Source organism: Marmota marmota, unplaced genomic scaffold, assembly GCF_001458135.2.
Source record: "Marmota marmota marmota unplaced genomic scaffold, marMar, whole genome shotgun sequence".
Lineage (NCBI taxonomy): Eukaryota > Metazoa > Chordata > Mammalia > Rodentia > Sciuridae > Marmota > Marmota marmota.
The window spans coordinates 47079746-47099934 of NW_026000016.1; the positions used below are offsets into that span (position 1 = coordinate 47079746).

The 20189-nt window shown below is 47.3% G+C and overlaps 1 protein-coding gene across 6 annotated transcripts in view; it reads left to right on the forward strand.

Moving 5' to 3' along the window:
- The first annotated feature begins 768 nt into the window (after positions 1-768).
- Positions 769-20189, forward strand: part of Atp2b4 (ATPase plasma membrane Ca2+ transporting 4) — a 96719-nt gene continuing 77298 nt past the window's right edge. For 2 of the 6 annotated variants that reach the window (XM_048809724.1, XM_048809725.1), the window contains exon 1: positions 773-1208. The gene's annotated coding sequence lies outside the window, so the exon portion shown is untranslated. Of the gene's footprint in view, positions 1209-20189 lie in introns of all 6 variants that reach the window. The other 4 variants (XM_048809726.1, XM_015483877.2, XM_048809727.1 and 1 more) reach the window with 4 other exon arrangements.

Below are 20189 nucleotides of genomic sequence, written 5' to 3' on the forward strand. Positions count from 1 at the left end.
GAATCTGTCTAACTCGACCTTGAATCTGGTTCTTGTCCTTAACCACAGGTGTAACCTTGGGCGAGTCACTCAATCCTCAATTTCCTATGAAATTAGGATAATAATAAGTACCTTTCAAGATTGCCGTGAGGATTGGAAATGATACTGTAGCTGGAAAGGCAAGAGCTACAAAGGTTTGGGTGCATAGCCCCCATACAGGAGAACTCAAAAGCAGGCCAGCCATTCTATGCACTAGGGTGCCTTGGTGGCAACAGGGGCAAGAGCGAGCAAAATGTGACCTGTGTGCGAAATGTGGGCGAGGAGGCGGGTAAGTGTGTGAGCATCCAAAGCAATTCCTTCGCCTACGTCAAAGAGCTCCCTAGTCTGGCAGGGGTGGAAGGCTGGGCGGGGATGGTATAAGCGATCACAGATACCTTGGGTTTCTTGGTCCTGGGTATAAATGAGTAAGAGGTTGAGAGGCCGGTAAGAGCTGCAGGAAGCCAAGGGCCTGCAAACGCTTCCTTTATTTCCCCTCCACGTAGCAACGGTTGAATACCGCCACCCACATCCACTCCCCACCTCCTCACCCCACCCCACCCTACTCTGCGCTCCTTTCAACAAGTGAGAGCAAGCGCAGGAGGAAACCCCAAGAGAGAAGAGGATTCCTCCCCGTCCCCTTCCCATTCCCCCTTAACACAACCCAGGAAGCAGCCGCAGCGCGGAACCACCAGGCCACCTTAACAGGCGAGTAATGGTCTGGCCGGGCGCCAAGCCCCACCTCCGCTCGGCTCCCGCTCCTCCCCTTTCTCCTCCTGCACAGCTCCGAGAGAGCCCGGGAGCCCGAGACTGGCCCGAGGTGGCTGGAGCTGTTGCCATGACAAGCATTTTCTTAAGAAAGCTCCGCAGTTGAGACCATCCAAAGCTGGGGGTGGGGAGGGGGCAGGAACTTCCTGGGGAACCATCCCTCCGAAGACGGCAAGATCAGAGACGCCCGCCCAGCTCCCTGCACCCATTTTCTTCCAAGAAGGTCCCTCTCCTTGGAAGGGCTTGGGGAGGAGACCCAGCCCACTCCTCGGCCGTAGCTGGAAAGGCAAGAGCGCGAGGCCAGCATCTGGAGTTTGGTTGCCACTTTGGGGAGGCCGGTGGGTGGTCACCCCGCCCAACCCGTCCATGGAAACCCGGAGAGAGAGTCCCGCTTGGAGAAACCTGGGTCTTTGCTAGAAAGAGAGGTAGGCTTGCGGAGAATGAATCGACTCGCGATTTGCAAACTTTGTTTCTTTCCTCCCGATGGCTTCTAAAACTCCCTGGATTTCTTCTTCTTCCTAGTATATTTCACGCGGCTGGGTTTGGAGGTTTTTATGTGTGTGTTTGTGTGTGTGTGTGTGTGTGCGTGCGTGTGTGCACAGATTTGTCAAATACTGTATTCCTTTCTTATTCTCAGGTCTTAAGAACCATATAAGCAAACAAGTGATTTCTTTTTCTTTTCCTAGTTCTTATCATTCCTGGGGCGGTGTGTGTGGTGGGGAGAGCTACAGAAAAATGAGGTACTGTCTTTTTCACACCCAAATTGAGCTCTTGGGTAAAGCATTTGTTCCTCCCCATCCGTTCCTGTCCTCCCCCTCCCCCTTGGCTTGGGAATGAGACGCAGAATGGAAAACTATTGCAAAAATATTTTCCGCGTCTGTTCCCTTTCTCGAAAGCCCCAGAGAGAGAGAGAGAGAGAGAGAGAGAGAGAGAGAGCCGAGTAAGATATCTTCAACCGGAAGGAGGGGCTGCTAGGGGACCTGGGAGGGGGCACACTGGGGGGATGGGTGGAGGTAGGCTAGGAGAGGTTTTGGGGAGGGGGAGACCTGGGAGTGCACACATTCAGTTTTCTTGGCTTTGCAGAGAAACCTCAGCAGTTTCTCTCTGCCGCTTGCAAAACATCCTCAGACTTTCACATCTATAATTAGCTGTGGAAAAAGCTGGGAGTTCCCTCGCACCGCTGTTGTTTGAGTGTGTGTAAGCGTCCAGAACCAACTGTATGAGTGTCTCTGAGGGCACCGCCCCACACATCTCTGTTCTCAAAGGGGAGGAAGGAGAAAGGGGGCGAGTTGAAAAGTTTTCAGTTTCAAGGCTGGAGACTGGGGAGCTGGTTGACAGTGGGCAATCAGTATGTGCAAGAGGGTCCCTGGGCAGCTTGCTGAAGAGCTAGAAATTAAGGCTGGGATTGTCCTTTTGCTCCCTCTCCTCTCACACACACTCACATACTTGGCTTCACTGTTGGTGGAGGAGGCCGGCTGGCATCCTTCCCCAGGGCAAGACCAGCCTCACACTCTTCTATCTGTATGAGTGTGCCCATTGCTCTCTTCCAGCTGGGTGCGGAGGGCACAGGAGAGGGCCAGCACATCCTGGGAGAGGAGTGGGCACTCCAGGGCCAGAGGCACCTCCCTCTTGGGCATTCCTGCCCGACTTACAATAACTTGCAGACATGATGCTGGCGCCTGCTGGCCTGGTAGGGGGAATGTCAGATGAAGAAATAGGCGGGCACTCAACTGTCGCTGTGGGCAGGGGAAAGGACAGTGGAGAGGGAGGGAAAATGAAATCCCATTTTGCAGTGCAGCTGCTGCCTCTTTGGGGTGATATGTCTGACCAAGAGTCTTCAGATCCTCCCTATCCATCCTTGAGAACACCCTCCTGCCCCCCAGCTGCCCCTGTTTCTGACTTTTCCCATTTGGAGGCCTCTTGCAGCCCCCTCAGCTCTGGGTCTTCATTACTTGGAAAGAAGGGAGGAGACCAGGGTCATTCTAGGCTGGGAAGGGAGATGCAGCAGGGCCTAGGGGTAAGGAGGGATTGGGTGGGGAGGGCTAAGGAGGAGGACTGCAGGATGCAGCTGTTTCTTGGCCAGGCTGTTGGTGAACTGGGTTACCCTCCTTGGCGGGGGTGGGGGGTGGGATGAGAGGGTGGCTGAGGAGCAGGCTCTGGAATGAGAGGTATGGTGGCAGCTGGGAAAGAGTGCCCTGGGAAGTGGGTCCTAGATCTGCAGCTGCCCCTGGGAGAACTGGGGAAGAAGCAAGCAGAAGATTTGGAGGGAAACCTACAAAGGGTCCAGGGAAGCAACAGGAATCAGTTTTCGTTTTGAGGTGTTTGGTGATTGATCTGACTGCACCCCAAGACAAGACAGTTCTACTCTACCTATATTCTGATCCAGAGAGAATGTGGCCTTCCCCAGTGGGCAGGGGCCCCAAGACAGAACCAGGGCCCTTGTTTTGTAGGAAGGGTGTAGGGAGGAAACCTTTTTTTTGCTTCTCCTGGGGAGCCCCAATCCTGCCTGCCACCATCTTGCTGAGGTGCAACTCTGAAATCGCGCCCCTCCCATCGTGGGAGCCCATAATCCCACCATTCCTGCAGGGCTCTTCCTATTTTCAGTTCCCTGCCTAGTGGGTAGATTCTGGTAGATTTGGGGAGGGCTTCGCCATGAGAAGCACGTCCCCATTTAGCGCGCACCAGGGGCTCCTGCTCCCGGGGTCCTGAGCCCTCGGTCACCGGCAGCGTGGAAATGTGCTCCCGCAGCTCCGGCCTCCCTCCAGGGGGCTACGGGGCAGGATGGGTACTGCAGCCAACCCGAGGCTCCCTCCCTTCTCAGCTGCTTCCGCGGCCCCGCCCGATTGTCCGCCTCTGCCGCAGCTCGGCTCCACCCTCCCGGCTCTGCCCTAGTCTGTGTACTGGGTGCAGAATTTGCATTTAGAGCTGAGGAGCAGAAGCTTCCTGCCTCCAGGGTGCTGCGGAGCCTCAGTCCCTTCCCCCTTTATTTACCACCTCTCTGCCCCTGGATTCAAGGTCAAGTTGAAGGAACACAACTTGCTTGCCCATCGGACTCCCAGTACCTAGCACAGTGCCTAAGGCACTTGGTTAAAGCTTGAAGGGGCAGTTTGGAGGAGCCTGGGAATCAGTCGCTGGGGGCGAGGCAGGAGAGGGTGGGATGCCCTCTGGCTTTCAATTACCCCTCTGCACCAGGGAAGCCCGCTCCCCACAGTTACGGTGGGAGTGAGTGGCACAGTGAAATTCGTCAGATTGCTGTGGTCTTTGATGTCAGAAGAGAACTAAAATGGGAGGTGCAAGTTAAGGGGCAGAAGTAGAGCAGTTAGGATTTTCCCAAGGTGTGAGTACTGGAAATGGTGTGTGGGGAGTGAAGGTCGCCTAATATTCTTCCCGATTCTCACTTTTCTGGTCCTGAGAGTAAGGGGAACTGGGACTGCTCAACCCAGCACTGCCCCAGGTCCCCAGCTCTGCCACCTGTCAGCAATTCAAATCTTCCCCAACAAACTCCCACAGGCTTCCATTTTTTTAATTTTTAGTTTTTGTAGTGTAGGGATCAAACCCAGGGCCTCCCACAATGCTAAGGCAAGGGCTTTACCTCTGAGCTCTGTCTCTGGCCTTTTTACATTTTCTTTTCTTTTTCTTTATTATTTTTTTCTTTGTTTGAGACAAGAACTTGATAAATTGCCTAGCAACTCGATAAGCTGCCCATGATGGCCTTGAACTTGCCATCCTCCTGCTGCCACAATCTCCCTTTTCTCTTTCTCCAATGCTCTTGGCTTTGGATCCAGAACCCATATTAAGGGTTAGTACTACCTATCTAGAGTAGAACATTCCAGATCCATTAAGCTCTGGAGGGAAATGAGGAATATGTTCATCCTTAGTCCTTAGGACTTAAGAATCATGCAGCAAAATTCCTCATCCTGGCCTGGACTTTCCCCAGAGGAATTCTTCTGGCCATCTGCATTCTTTTCCCCCTAGGGTTCCCTCAGACCAGCCTCCCCATCCACCCCAGTGCCCTGGTCCTTGAAGGGCTTGAATTCCTATCATCCCCAGTTGCTATTGTGGGGGAGGAGGCAGTTCAAGAAAGGTAAAATCTCTGGGTCCAGTCTAAGTGGGCTTTCTCCACTCATTTACCTTTTTTTTTTTTTTTAAATGAAAATATATACATATATATGATTGACATATAAAAATTATATTTATAGGTACCATGTGAAATTTAATACATGTACACATCATAATGTTCAAACCAGGATGAACATAACTCTCATTTATTTTCATTTCTTTGTAGTGAAAACATTGAATCTCATTTCTCCTCTTTCACTGTAAATTCATACCTGTTGGTCCATTTATCCTCATCTCACGCCCTACTCTTTCCACCCTTTGGTAACTATAAGACGAACTTTTTTCAGGTTCCAGATATGAGTGAGATCATATGGTACTTGTTTTACTGTGTTGGCTTATTTCACTTGACAAAATGACTTCCAGTTCCTTCCTGATTGTTGCAAATGACAGAATTTCATTCTTTTTAAAGGCTGGATAGTATTCCACTGTGTATGCATACCAGTATTATCCACTCATCAGCTGATGAACTCTGCGATTGTTGCCACATCTTGGCTATTGTGAATAGTGCTACAATAGACATGTGAGTGCAGATGTTTCTTTGACATACTGACTTCATTTCCTTTGGATGTATACCCACTGGTATATGCTGTATTTTTAAGTTTGTGCATGGGTACTTGGCATTGAACCTGAGATCTTACTCATACCAGACAAGCTTTCTACCACTGAACTACAGCCCAGCCCTATTTTTAAATTTTTGAGGAACCTCCGTATCATTTTTCCATAATGGTTTTATCATTTCCCCTTTTCTATAGGTCACAGGAATGGAGCAGGCCCTGTGGAATGTTCTGTATTCTGCTTCCTCTCCCAACACCTCTCTCTCTTTGTCTCCTCTTTCCTCTTTCCCTTGTGCAAGCCATTCTTGTTCCACTGACTTATTTCCTCTGCATATGTTAAAACAGAAAGGACAGGCTCTACTTCTGCCTCCACCTTAAGCCAGTCCTGGTTCAATCCACATGAACTTGGAGGAGGGAAGCCACCAGGACCTGGCTAGAGCCAGAGCCAAGGGCTGAGGGGGCCAGGGAAGGGGCTGTTGGTAGGCAGTGGGTGTGTGTGTGATGGGGCTGGGAAAAGAGTCTGAGTACCTCTCGCATTGAGGGATGGGGTCCCCTCCTCTGTTGTGTCTCCTCCTCTTCCTGCTCTAGTTCCTCCCTGGCTCAAGTTTTCAGCCTCATTACTTCTGCATACTAGTTTCCCAAGTTTTATGCACATATCTCTGAGATGCTTTGGGGAAGATGAATGGATATGAGATCAGTGAGAACACCTTCTTCTTGCCTTCTTGCCATCATATAAGGTGGGCAAAGGGGGTTTGCTGTGTTGTTTTTATTGGTAGATTAAGGACTTTCACTAGGTTCAAGGAAACTCAACCCAGGACACCTCATACCGCAGTCTAATGCAAAATCAAGTGCTAGGAGTGCAAACCAGTGTAAGCTCTGTAGACAAGAAGATAGCAGTATCTAACAAAACGATATACACATTTACCCAACAGTCCTACTTCTAGGAATTTACCCCAAAGATACACAGTCACAGATAGAAAAAGATGAATGCATGTGGTGACATCCCCCCTCCCCACCAGTGATCGAACCCAAGGGCGCTTAACCACTGAGCCACATCCCCAGCACTTTTTAAATATTTAGAGACAGGGTCTCACTGAGTTGCTTAGGGCCTCACTTATTTGCTGAGGCTGGCTTTGAACTCACTGCCTCAGCCTCCTGAGCCACTGGGATTACAGGCATGCACTTCCATACCCAAGTTTAAGACGTATTTGCAATAAGAAATCATGGGACGCTATCCAAATGCCCATTTTTGAGGAATTGGTTGAATGAACAGTGGTGCAGCCAACAAAGTGAGGAGGATCCCTGTGAACTGATGTGACATAATTTCTAGGATATGTAATTAAACAAAAAGAGCAAAGTGCAGAAGAGTGTATATAGTAAGCCTCTTTTGGGGTGTGAAAGCTAGAGCAATGAGACACACAGAAGAAAGATAAACTGGAAATCAATTAAAATGGTTTCCTATGGGGGTGAATGGGAACGGAGTAGAGGAGACAGGGATGGAGTGGGAGTTTTCTATTATACTTGGTCAAACAGTTTCGATTAAAATATTTACATGGTTCAAAAAATTAATCAGATCCAAAAGAAAAAAAATAAATCATAAAGAATGACTATCCAAAAAACAAATTTTGAAGGACAGAATGAATTTAAGTAATTTTTAATCTTAATGTTCTGGTTATGTTCTTAGTGGAATATATATTATTCTAAGGATTAGAAAAACTGCAAAGAACTTTACTTTGTAGGTATGTTATTGGTCTGGTATTGGTGTCATAAATTGGAAACTTATGAGGGTTTTGTTGGTATCGGTGTTTTTTCTTTATTTTTATTTAAAAAAAAAAAACTTTTTTAGTTGTAGATGTCTTTATTTTATTGTGGTGCTAAGGATTGAACCCAGTGCCTCTCATATGCTAGGCAAGCGCTCTACCATTGAGCTACTGTTGCAGCCCTTATTGTTGGTTTTTATTTGTTTGTTAAGGCAGGGTCTCACTCTCTTGCCCAGGCTGACCTTGAACTCCTGAGCTCAAGTGATCCTCCTGCCTCAGCCTCCCAAGCGCTGACATCCTGTAGGCGTGAGCCAACATGCCCAGGTGGAAACTTTTTTGTTTATTGTAGAATAGATCAAATAAGTAACTACGTTGAAAGTTAGGCTTCTGGAAATCAGGGTCTTACTGTGGAAGAAGAGAGGTGTGTGTGTGGAATGGGGAAGGGAGAGGAAAAACTCCAAGGTTCTTTGCCTTCATGTGTCCATCTACCAAAATGATCTAGAAGCAATGGTATACCTAGTACCTGGGTTTTTATTTCTAAGTACCCCTTCCCCCTAAAAGAAACCAGTGCTAGGCTGGGGATGTAGCTCAGTGGTAGAGCGCCTTCCTACCACTGCTTCTTGGAAAAATGCCTGATTCCAAGTCCAAGATTGCAATAGCACAGGGAACCATGTTGTGCTAGAAAGCTAGAGCCTACCCGTGTCCGAGGACACCGGAGACAGCTTAATGGGGCTCCCTCCAGGCAAATGTGGGACTCACTGAGCATCAGAAAAGATAAGGATGTAGCTTGTAACACATTGAATAAAAAAGATAACATGAGTTTGGTCTGAGAATTAACACAGGGCAGGGAGGACACGGGCATGGTGGCCCACACGCCTGTAATCCCAGGGACTCAGGAGGCTGAGGTAGGAGTATCACCAGTTCAAGGCCAACTTGGGCAACTTACTGAGACCCTGTCTCAAAATAAAATAAAAAGGGCTGGAGATGTGGCTCAGTGGTAGAGGGCCCCTGGGTTCAAACCCCAGTACCACACCACACCACACACACACACACACACACACACACACACACACCAGAGCTTCACGGGGCAGGGGGAGCAGGGAGGGAAAACTTAACAGAAATGCCAGCTAATCAAATGTAGAAGTAATGACAGAGCTTTTAAAAGTTTAATCTAATTTTTTGGGCTGGAGTTGTGACTCAGTGGTTGAGCGCTTGCTTGCCTAGCACACGTGAGACACTAGGTTTGATTCTCGCCGCACATAAAAATTAATAAAATAAAGACATTGTGTCCAACTACAGCTAAAAATATTTCTAAAAAATTGATTTTTAATTGGCAAACAATTGCACATATTTATGGAGTATGCGATGTGATATTTTGATATATGTATACATTATAGAATGATTAAATCAAGATAATTAACATGTCCATCACCTCACATATTTGTCGTTTGTATGTGGTGCAGGAACATTTAAAATCTGCTGTTGCCATTTTGAAATATGTCTTACGTTATTATTAGCTCTTGTTACCATGCTGTGTAATAGATCTCAAGAACTATTCCTTCTAACTGAAACTTCATGGCCATCTTCTCCCTATTTCTCCTGCCCCTGTCAGAACTTTAAAATTGACCAGTTTTCTTTCTCTCTCTCTCTCTCTCTCTCTCTTGCTTTTTTTTTTTTGGTACTGGGGCCCTCACCACCGAGCCACATCCTCAGCCCTATTTTCATTGTATTTAGAGGCAGGGTCTCACTGAGTTGCTTAGCGCCTCACTGTTGCTGAGGCTGGCTTTGAACTCGTGATTCTCCCGTCTCAGTCTCCTGAGCTGCTGAGATTACAGGAGTGCACCACTGCACCCGGCTAAATTGACTAGTTTTCAGCCTCCGGTATAATAACTGATTCAGCGTAGGCTCACTAATGCATGATAAAAGTACTGGGTAGAGGTTGGTCATTTTTGGAGGCAGGTACTGAAGATTGAACCCAGGACACTTTACCACTGAGCTACATCCCTAGCCCTTTTTGTTTTTATTCAGAGACAGGGTTTCTCTAAATTGTTGAGGACCTAAGTTGCTGAGGCTGGCCTTAAATTTGTAATCCTCTTGCCTCAGCCTCCCGAATCACTGGGATTACAGGTATGCATCACCACAGCCAGCATCCTAGATTTTTTTTGGTTTTTTTGGGGGGTTACTTTTTACAAAAGGGGAAAATTCTATATTACAACAAAGAGACCCAGTATTTTCTACCTTAACCAGGTAGAGCCTCCTTAAATCTTATAGTAAGAAGCTCAACCATACTGTCTATGTTCTTGTCTGAAATGTTTATCCTGAAGTTAATTATGAAGAGACAAAAGGAATGTCATAAAAAACATAAAAATTGTGTGCTACAGGGGCAGGGTGAGAGGTGGAAACTAATCTAGATTAAAAGAAACTAAAGAACTGGGCATAGTGGTGCAGGACTATAATCCCAGTGACTCAGGAGATTGAGGCGGGAGGATCGCCAAGTTTAAGGCCAGACTCAGAAATTTAGCAAGGACCTGACTAAAAATAAAAAGGGTTGGGGATGTAGCTCAGTGATTGAAAGCCCCTGGGTTCAATCCCCAGTTCCAAACAAAACAAAACCCAAAGAGACATTCTAGCCAAAAGTAATGCATAAACTTTAATTAGATCCTGGGGTTGGGGGGGGGATATTGCAAAAGGCATCCTGGGACAGTCAGGATTTTGTGAGTGAGTATGTATGCACCACCATAGCCTGTGTGTGTGTGTGTGTGTGTTACTGGGAGATGGAACTCAGGGCTTCATGCATGCCAGGCAAGTGCTGTATGACTTAGCTATATCCCCAGCCCAGAAAATTTTTAATATAGTAACTAAATGGTATGTAATTATTTAGTTTTTTAGGTATGACAACAGGAACATGGTTTTGTAGGGGAATATCCTTATTTCTAGAGATCATTTAGGAACAAAGTATCTGCAAGTTATTTTAAAAATGGTCCAGAAAAAATGTTAGTAGCTGGGCGTAATGGTGCATGCCCTTAATCCCAGTAACTAATTCCAAGTTCTAGGACAGCCTGGGAAACTCAGCAAGACCCTGTCTCAAAATAAAAATAAAAAGGTTTTGGTTTGTAGCTCGGTGGTAGAGCACCCCTGGATTCAATCCCTGGTACTGTAAAAAAACAAATAAATAAAAAAGGTATATGTATAAATACATGTTTACCAAGAGAGAGGGCAGTGGTAGCCAATGGTGAATCTAAGTGAAGAGTCTGTAGTTGTTTATTTTACCTTTTTTTCCCCAACATTTCGGGTTTGACATTTGTCACATACTAAGATAGGGAGAGAAGGCCTAGATTTCTGGCTCCTCTCACCTATCTCCAGACCCTCAACCAGCAGGAACATCTGTCATAAGCTCTGAGCTGCTAAGAGTCCTCTCAGAGCACACAGAGGAATCTTTCTGAGATGGTGGTGGCCCATAGGGTGTCTTCCCTTCCTTCTTCCTGCCCCATGCAGGAAGAGTGGGCCAGCTGAGCTGGGACAGTGCATGACGGGCATTTACCCACTGTGCTATGGATGAGGAAGCCTAGGGACTGAGGCCTTCCAGAATCATCTACCTACCTTTTGAGGAGTAACAGGAGAAATGCACCAGCAGCCCAGAAGTAGTTAATGACCAGTCTTTTGGGTCCCTCTGGAATTCTTTGAGTCTAAAGAAACCTGGTGGTGCCTGCCTGGACCCTTCCTGCCTGGGTTAAGCAAGGCCTCTGAGGTCCCCCTTTGGCATACCTAGCTGCACTGTCAGTGACCCAGAGGTCCTGGCTCTGGAGAGAGCTCAGGTTTCCCAGGGCTGCTCTACCTCTTTCTCTCTCTCCTCTCATCCCCCCTCACCCCCCGACCCTTCTCCTCTCTCTCTGGAAACCTTGGGCTGGGCCTGGCATGACTCAGGACTCTTCACACAGGAGAGGGCTATTGATCCTTCAGTCAGTTGTCAGGGAACCTAATAGATCAGGATCCATGAAGTTGGAAAAAGAGTGGACAGGGAGAGCGAAGGTCTAGGAGGAGATTTTGTGGCTTTTGCCTGACGAATGACCCTGATTGAGGCAGGTGATATCTCTGGGCCTTCATCTCTCTTACTGTACCATGAAACCAAGTTTTTGGCATATAACCATTTCTCTCTGATCAAGACCCTCTTTCGATTGAAAACAAAAGTGTAAGATGCCCAAATCTTTCATCATAGAGTCTAGTACCATGTAACAACCCCAGCAAAGTTCAGTCTTCTATCCAATATGACCAAAAGAGACCAAAATGGATCTGTCTTTGGACAGAGGTTTTAGGTTCCCTTACCTTCCCCTGCGTGGAACTTCCCTTAAGAAGTACTTACTCAGTACCTTCCAGGGCTATGATTCTGCTATATCCTAAGCCAGAAACTTAAAAAAAAAAAAAAAAAAAAATGGCTAGAGGTTGAAGTCCAGAACTTTTAGGGAGTTTACTGTCTTCTAGGGAACATGACCCTTCAAGGAGTTATTAGATTGAGCCATATGAAATTGCCAGAGTGCAACCACTTTTGACCTATAAAAGGCAATTTCATATGGTTCAACCTGATGTTAATGGTATTAGACATTGAGAATCAGGGACTGCAGTCAACTCTGTGAGCTGGGGAGGCTAGGTTTTTATCTGAACGGTGGGTTGGATATTGGGAAGCCCTGTCCAGACTCCCATTGACATTCTCATGTAAGCCTTCCTGAAGCTGGCCAGGGTGGCTGCCCCTGGGTAGAGAGGACTGTTCCTGTCCTGAATGCACCATCCATCTATTCGGAACTGTTCCTGTCCTGAATGCCTAGTTTCACATCTCGGCAGCTGAGGATGGAGGAAATTTTAAGGAAACAGGAAACACCCAACCCATTCTTCCTCCTGTCTAGTGTTAGACAAGAATAGGAACGCATGCTTGGCACAGGGACACATGACCAAGTGATGGTGGGGAGCTCCTGAAGGAATGAATGGCTGGGAGTGGAAGAGGTGTTCCTGGAGGGGGGGTGTATCAGAATTTGGCAGGTTTTAACTGGAAATGATTCTTGGAGGAGGTGATCAAATACAAAACAGGATTTGAAGGAGAAAGGATGGCTGAGATAGTGGAGTGGGGGGAGACGGGGAGGAAGGGGTGTGCTGCTGCAGCCTGACTGCCTGAAGACAGGGTAGGGAATCAGCTGCCCTGGCAGGTGAGGAGGCTGTCTGCTCCCACCCGCTGGACCGCCTCCAGCCTTGTCTGAGCCAGCGCTGGTGTCGCGGGCGGGATGGCATCTGGCCGCAGCAGTGGTTTGCTGCCTGCCTGCTTTCCTGGCGCCCATGGACCATTAGGATGATTTTTGATGTTTCCTCCCTGCCGTCTGCACGACAGCCTTCCTCGTGGGGAGCACGGGTAGGACATCTGTTGGGATGCGAGGACAGGCTCAGCTGGCATCCCAACTTCTGGGAGCTTGCTGACCTTGTATGGGGAGGCGGGTCACCAGGCTTTGTCTGGGGGCAGCTCATCTGATTGAGCCACACAGCATGTGAGGTGGACAGAGTTGATGAACTGTTCCAATTTCCTTCTTTCACGAGTGAGAAAACAGAAACCTAGAGACTTGCCCAGGACACTTGCCCTAGTTTGAGGCAAAGCTGAGGCTACAGCCCAGTTCCCTCACTCCATATCTGACAAGGTGTTCCGCCCCATCAGAGCATCATCCTTCCCCATGCAACAGGGAGAGCCATTCCTGACCCTAGAGATGATGTTCCAGACGCAGTGAAGTTGGGTGGCTAGGAGGGCTTGGGAAGAAGGATGCTAGAGCCCATGGAGCTACTGTGCTGTGGTTGCTGATGTTACAATCAAGGTCATTAGCACTAAAGAAAATGCAAAGGAGAAGCACTCTTGGCACCGCCCTTGTCCCAGGGTAGCTCCTAATGGAGCTGGGTTTCTCCTTTCCACAGCTCCTCCGGACCTATGCGCACCATACGCACCCACGCGCACACACACATGGGCCTGGAGCTGGGAAATGCAGGGTAATTGCAAGGGGAAGCTGAAGTCCTGGGAATGGGTAGGCAGAGCCTTCCCCTTGCCTGGGACTCCCTGGCCCTGCCCTTTCCTCAGGGTGTGGCTCCTCTGAAGGGAAGGTCAGAGGAAGTGCCGTGGGGGAGGGAAGCACTCCAATCTCCGTTTATTCCTTGGCATGGATTACACCAGGTTGGCCGCTGTGCTCTGATTTGGGGTCTGAGTCAACAAGGCAGAGCCGCTCTATGGTGACAACACAGGTCGATTTTATTGCCAACGACAATCTGTCATTCATTTGCCTGTTCATCTATTCATTTATTCATTCAACCAACATGAAGTGAGTACAGACCATATGGCAGCCACTATGTTAGGGGGTGAGGAGAAGCCGTATCCAGGAGACAGGGAGGAGATAAGAATCCCTGACCTTCACCTCGGAGAAGCTTTTCCTGAGCTGGGGACCCACACCTGACTATGGCAGTGTTGCAAGAAATTTCCCTGTTTCCCTGGAGAGCACTTTTGACCCCTGACTTCAGGAAGGTAAGGCACGTCTGAGCTGGAAAGGGGCGTCTGACCCCATCGCTAGGCAGCCCTGAGTTGCCGATAAGTGGGCCAGGGTGTGGTGTTGAGGCGGATGTTTATCTGCCTGGTAGATGCAGTCCTTGGGTTGGCACCCAGCGCTGCCTGACTCTACAAGCCCCGCACATGCACATCTGGAGCCTCTGACTCTAATGGGGCAGAGACATCACATCGCTGGGATCCAGATGGTACCCAGGAACAAAAACATGAACTTGCAGGGAAACCCTCAGTTTCTCTTCCAACCCTTGCTTCCCACTTCAGCCCCTCCCAGAGGCAGTGTGATACTGGGTCTGTTTTTCCTTCCGTAAATTGTGCATAACGCCATCTTTCCTTATGTGCCCTGTCGTGTTGTGACAGACAGATGAGACGCTGTAGGTGAAAGCATCAACACTGAAGTGCTAGATATGTGTGTGCAGCTTGTCCCCACTGTTTCTATCCCCTGTCTCCTCTGCCCAACCCCTCGACCACTCTACAGAGCACCCTTCTCTGTTGACTGTTCACTCTAGATCCTGCTCTGGCCCTGTCCTCCTTCCCTGCCTAGATCAAGACTTAAAACATTTGTTGCATCTCACTTGGTGATCATAACAGTAGAGGTGATAATCCGAGGCCAGTGTTCGTTAGTTATATGCTTGGTGTTAAACTTGGATGATCTTATTTAATATTTCTAGCCAGCAAAGGGGCCAGTACTAGTAGTCTTCATTTTATAGAATAATCAAGATTTTCATAGAAACAAGAGGCCAAGAAGCAACCCTGGTCTAGCCTATTTGTGGATTTCCTCTTTCCATTGCTCGGTGACTAGTGACAAGAATATGAAGAGATTCGACAGCTTTTATTGAATGTCAACTTAATGCCAACTGCTTTCAAATTATGTCACAACAACCTCCTTCTGAGACAGGTACAGGATTTGTCTTAGGAACCAGCTGGTAAGAATAGAAGCTTACTCAAAATAACAGGAGTCACAAGTATGAGAGGGCTTTATAAGAAGGCTACAGGGACACTGGGTGCCGAGGTACACACCTATAATCCCAGCAACTGGGGAGGCTGAGGCAGAAGGATTGCAAATCCGGCCAGCCTCAGCAATTTACTGAGAAGCTGTCTCAAAAAATTTGAAAGGACAGAGGGTGTAGCTCAGTCAGAAAGCTCTTCTGGGTTCAATCCCTAGCACCAAAAACAAACAAACAAACAAAAGGCTGCAAGGAAATTTTGTAGCACTTAGGCAATGAAGAATATAGCCCTCCGTGAGCTACGCCTTCTCCCAGGGGCTCAGCACACCCCTTTCAAAGACGGGGCCCTTGTGCCTACATTCACAGAACCCAAGCCACAAGCTTCTGCCATCTGTGTGACCTTTCTGCCTAATTCTCCAAAGTAAATTAACTCCGTCTCTCAGTCCAAATATCAAGAGATGCTGATTCCAGCTTAGAATTGCCATCCACCCAGCTCCTGTTATCTGGGTAGAGCCCAGTCAGACATGGCCACCCAGACCTCTCTGTTCCCCAGGGGCCATGGTGGGCAGGTGTTTCTAGATGGTAAATGCCTTGACCTTAGATGGATTCAAATTCATCTTTGCTCATCAGCACACCAATCTCTCTCTAGGACAAAGGTTACCCTAGTTGAAGCTGCTAAATAAGAGGACACATGAGTTGTGTCCAGAATCTGTGGGTTCTAGTAGGTTTAGAAACTAATATCAGAAATTTTCAAACCCTGCTCTGTGCTAGGCATTTTATGTTCATTTTGTCTTTAATCCTGATATACTGCTGTTAACACGATACTATGTAATGGTCCCCATTTTACAGATACAAAAACTAGTACTCACTGGCCATCATGGTACCCACCTGTAATTCCAGCATCTCTGGAGGCTGAGGTAGGAGGATCACAAGTTTGAGGCCAGTCTCAACAATTTAGCAAGGCACTGTCTCAAAAAATAAAAAGGGCTGGGGATGCTTCTCAGTGGCAGAGTATACCTGGGTTTCATCACTAATATTGCAAAAAATGAAACAACAACAAAAACCTATTGAGTTAAACCAGGCACTATGGTGTGAGCCTTTAATCCTGCTACTTGAGAGGCTAAAGTAATAAGATCACAAATTCAATTATGATCTGGGCAATTAATAAGACCCTGTCTTAAAATAAAATGAAAAAGAGGTACAGAGGTAGCTCAGTGGTAGAGTGCTTGCATACATATGTGAGACCATGGTTTCAATCCCCAATACCACACACACACGCACACACACACACAAAAAAAATTTGTTTAGTGGATTTTGCTTTAGTGACTTCTGTACTTAGAGCTCCCCAAAGTCAAAGAGAAAAGGATTGTTCACTAGGCCTTGGAAAATGGCCCATTGAAATCAGTGGGGTAACCCTCTGGCTGTGCTTCTGGTCTCTAAACCCCAAAGGCTACTTAAATGGAGAATGGTAGGAACCATCCCTCAAAGTGGAAAAGTCTAAAGGAAAGTATGACCCTCCATCCCTGTTTCCTGTTTTGTACATCGACCCAGAACACTTGGCCTTGTAAGGGAAGCAGGTGAAGGGAGATTTCCCTAACACTGGAAAATTTACTGGGGCTAGGAAATAGCTTAGGGAGGTCCTATATTGATAGAAAAAAGAATGCTAATTTCCACTGGCTTTTCAGCCCCAAGGGTCAGAGTTTACCAGATCCTGAATCCTCTTCAGTGCCTTTCTCTAAGCAATTCCCTGTGTCCCAAATCGCCCAGCTGGCCTTCTCAATCGCAGCAGCTAGAGTTACATAAGAGCACAAGTACAGGGAGTCGGGGGGGGGCAAGGGTTCAAGCTGTGTGACCATGGGCAAATTAAAGAGTGATACCTGTCCTGAGAGTATCATAGCCTCATCAAATTCTGGTTTTTCCTCGCCTGTCCCACAGTGTCTCCCTTCTCCATCAATCTTGGCATCAGCCTGCCCACCTGCTTCCTGCTTCATCTCTCGGCTCAGTGCATTTATAAAATGGCCATAACCCATTGTTCCCCAGTAACTGAAAGGCTGAGGGGTGCCAGCCTCCTGCAATTCGCACTGGAGACTCCATTATTCCCATGTGACAGGTTACCCACTTGGTGCCACCTTTAGGGTTTTGCTTGATATTCAAGCAAGTAGAGACCTGGCAAAATCAGGTGCAGTGGAGAAATACCACCAGCTCACATTGTTTGCTCCTGCCCTGCGTTTCTCTCCCAGGAGTGGGTGCTGTAAGAGCTGTTGCTGGGAAATTTCTTGTTGATGGAGGGAGTCGGACAAGGTGACAATACACTCTTTACTTTCGAAGAAGCCATGATGGCCCAAGGGAGCCATCACTGTGTGCTTCCAGCTACTGCTGGAGTTGAGCTTACTACTGGATAAATGGGCAGGAAAGTACCACACTGGAACCTCCCTTGCTTCCTCTGGTACATCCACAGACACTAGCTCCATGAAGTTGCAGCTTGGCCAAGACAATACAGGAATCTTTTTTTGCCTTTGCTGTGCTGGAAGGGGCTTTGGTGTTGGGCTCTATCTTGCTCTTATTTCCTGTGGATCACACACTCCAGACTTCTTGGAGTGGGGGACATTCTACAGTCCTTGCCCAGTTTTTCAGGCACAGCATCCAGCATTGGGAGATGCTTTCACAGGAAGTGACGTACAAAGATGTGAATATTAGTTGAGAGTTCATGTGAACAGGCTATAGCAGCATGGTTGCTGAGATGCAGCATTTCCCCCAAGCCCACTCAGCAGCCTGTGAGTTACTTGAAAGTAGGAGCAGTGCCTTAGTCATATCTGTGTACCCCGTGTTTAACACTATCTTCAGCTTATAGCATGATGATCAGCTAAGGATGGATGGATGGGTAGATGGATGGATGGATAGATGGATGGATGATTAAAAAGAAGAATATTTTCTTTTAAATTGAGTAAAGTTTAGCCACTTTCTTCCCGGGGTCCCCATCCCTATTCAATACCTCATCAACTCATGAGCCTGAATATTTGCAAATGACAGGCAGGGTGGTCTATAGAAACAAGTTCTAGACTGAGAGTTGGAAGACCTGGAATATGAGCTACTTAAATTGCTCTATCATCTTTGGGAACTCACAGAACTTCTTTGCATTTCAGTTTATTCATGTATAAAATGAATAGTTTGGGTTAAATGCACTTCAAGGACATTTCAACTCTAAAATTCTCTGCTTCCTCCTACCCAAACAACCGTGCAGGTTAATTATAGTTGGTTACCAAAATTTAAAAGTAAGAAGGTTTCACATTGAAATCCAGATTTCTTGCTTCTTTCCCAAAATCAGAAGCCCTGACGATATCAGCCTACCTTTTTTCCATGGCAACGGTCAGCAGGAGCTAAGTAACTGCTGTCCCATTCAAATAGGCATGGAATTTCTCCTGTGCCACAGTCCCCTCTACTGTGGCTTAGTGCGCAGTCCACTTCATTTATTTTTGGTGTTTGCCTGGTCACTGTGGCATTTGATTGTGCAGATCTAGAATGGGGAAAATAAAATTTTGGAGGGCAGAGTTTAGAGTACCTGGGAGCAGTTCACAGCCCAGGAGCCAGTTCTCTTGCTTAACAGGGAGAGTCTTCCTGGGAAGCTGGTGGGCTAGGGCAAGAAATGGCAGTCAGTGAGTGACCTGGGAGACTTTGCTTTGAGACTTGGCCTCCCAGAATTATTGAACTCTTGTCTGAGGAAACTCTGCCTTCAGCTCTCCCCTTCCTCAGACCCATGATAGGCACTTGGGAGGTCCCCTGTGGCTTCTCTGTGTAACTTTTTGTGGTTGCTTCTCCAAAATGGAGAGGAGGGCTTGGGCTCCATTGGAGAACCTTGGCCGTGGCAGTAATCTCTTTCTTTCTGGTATCTAACCTCCTCATAGGTCTTTGGCACAAAACAGGCCAGGCTGCTGAAAGGTCAAACTGCTTCCAATCAACGTGATGAGATCCAGGATCTCAGCTACCCTGGGATCAGTGAAGCGCACATTCCCCTGTTAATTTGCTCGGCTTCTCCTCTGCACCTGTTTCTGTAAACAGTTGCTTTTCAGAGCTTCCTGCTCTGGCCCGGTTTAAGCCAGGGCTGTTTCTCACTGAGCTCCTTATCATCCCGTCTGCACCCATCTGCACCCTCTGCACCAAGGCTCCTGATACCCTAAGCAGCTAGAATATCCCCTGCCGACCCCACCCAAAGAGTCTTCTCTTCCTATTTTCTGGACTGTGAGCTTTTCTTGCACTTGTTGCTGTGGAGTGTGATCACTTGTTCTGTGGTCTGATCCAACGAGTTTTGTGGGGTTTGTTTGTTTCTTAACAGATCATCCAGAGCTGGGGATCTAGCTCAATGGTAGAGTGAGCATTTAGCATGCACAGGGCCGCAGGTTCAGTCCCCAGCACTGAAAGAATGAAGCAAAATCAAACCAAAAAACCACCATCTGTGTTTTCTTTCATCAACTGTGCATTTCTCATTTCTTGTGATCATTGCACCTTATTTGACATCCTGCCCCTCTAGTATTTCTCCCTTTTCATCTGAACATGGACACATCTAAACCCCACTTTCCTTGATAGTTATATTTGTTCCAGTTACTTTCAGAGACACTACATTTCCAGGAGGGTTTTTGTTATTTTCTAAGTATCCTTTAATGCAAATGGTGAATTTTTAGCAAAGTGGTTCTTTGTTTTTTTAAGGATATTACTTTTCCCCTGAGTATAAAAGTAATACATAAAAATATCCAACATTTACTGAGCACTTACTATATATCAGCCGCCAGATGCTAAAATCACACGACCTCATTTCCTCCTCCCGACAACCCTATATGGAAGGTGTCATTCCCGTCCTCCCTTTCAAAAAAAGAAACCAAGACTCAGAGAGATAAAATACTTCACCCAAGTTCCCACGGCTAGTAAGAGGGAATGTGGAATTCAAACCATGCCTTTCAGACTCTGGAGTCTGAGCTTTGTACTGCTCCGACCCGAGATCATCCTAGAGAGTCTGAGAAATTCAGAAATGCGTAGAGAAAAATAAAATTCTATCAGCCCAGAGATAAAACTGTTACTATTTGAGTGTATTTTCATTTATTCTTTTAGATGTGTGAGAAAATATGTGTGGGGTATGTGTGTGTGTGTGTTAAGAAACAGGGTCTAGCTGTGTTGCACAGGCTGGCCATGAACTCCTGGGCTCAACCAGTCCTCCTGCCTCAGTCTCCCAACAAACTGGGACTGCAGGCACATGCCACCATGCCTGCTTAGTGTGTGTGTGTGTTTGGTACTAGAGCTCAAACCCATGACTTTGCACATCCTACGTCATGCAAACACTCTACCACTGAGCTACATCACAGCACTTTTAATTTTTTGTTTTGAGGTAGAGACTGGCCAAATTGCCCAGTCTGGCAAAGTTGCCTGGGCTGGCCTCAAACCTGTAATCCTCCTGCCTCAG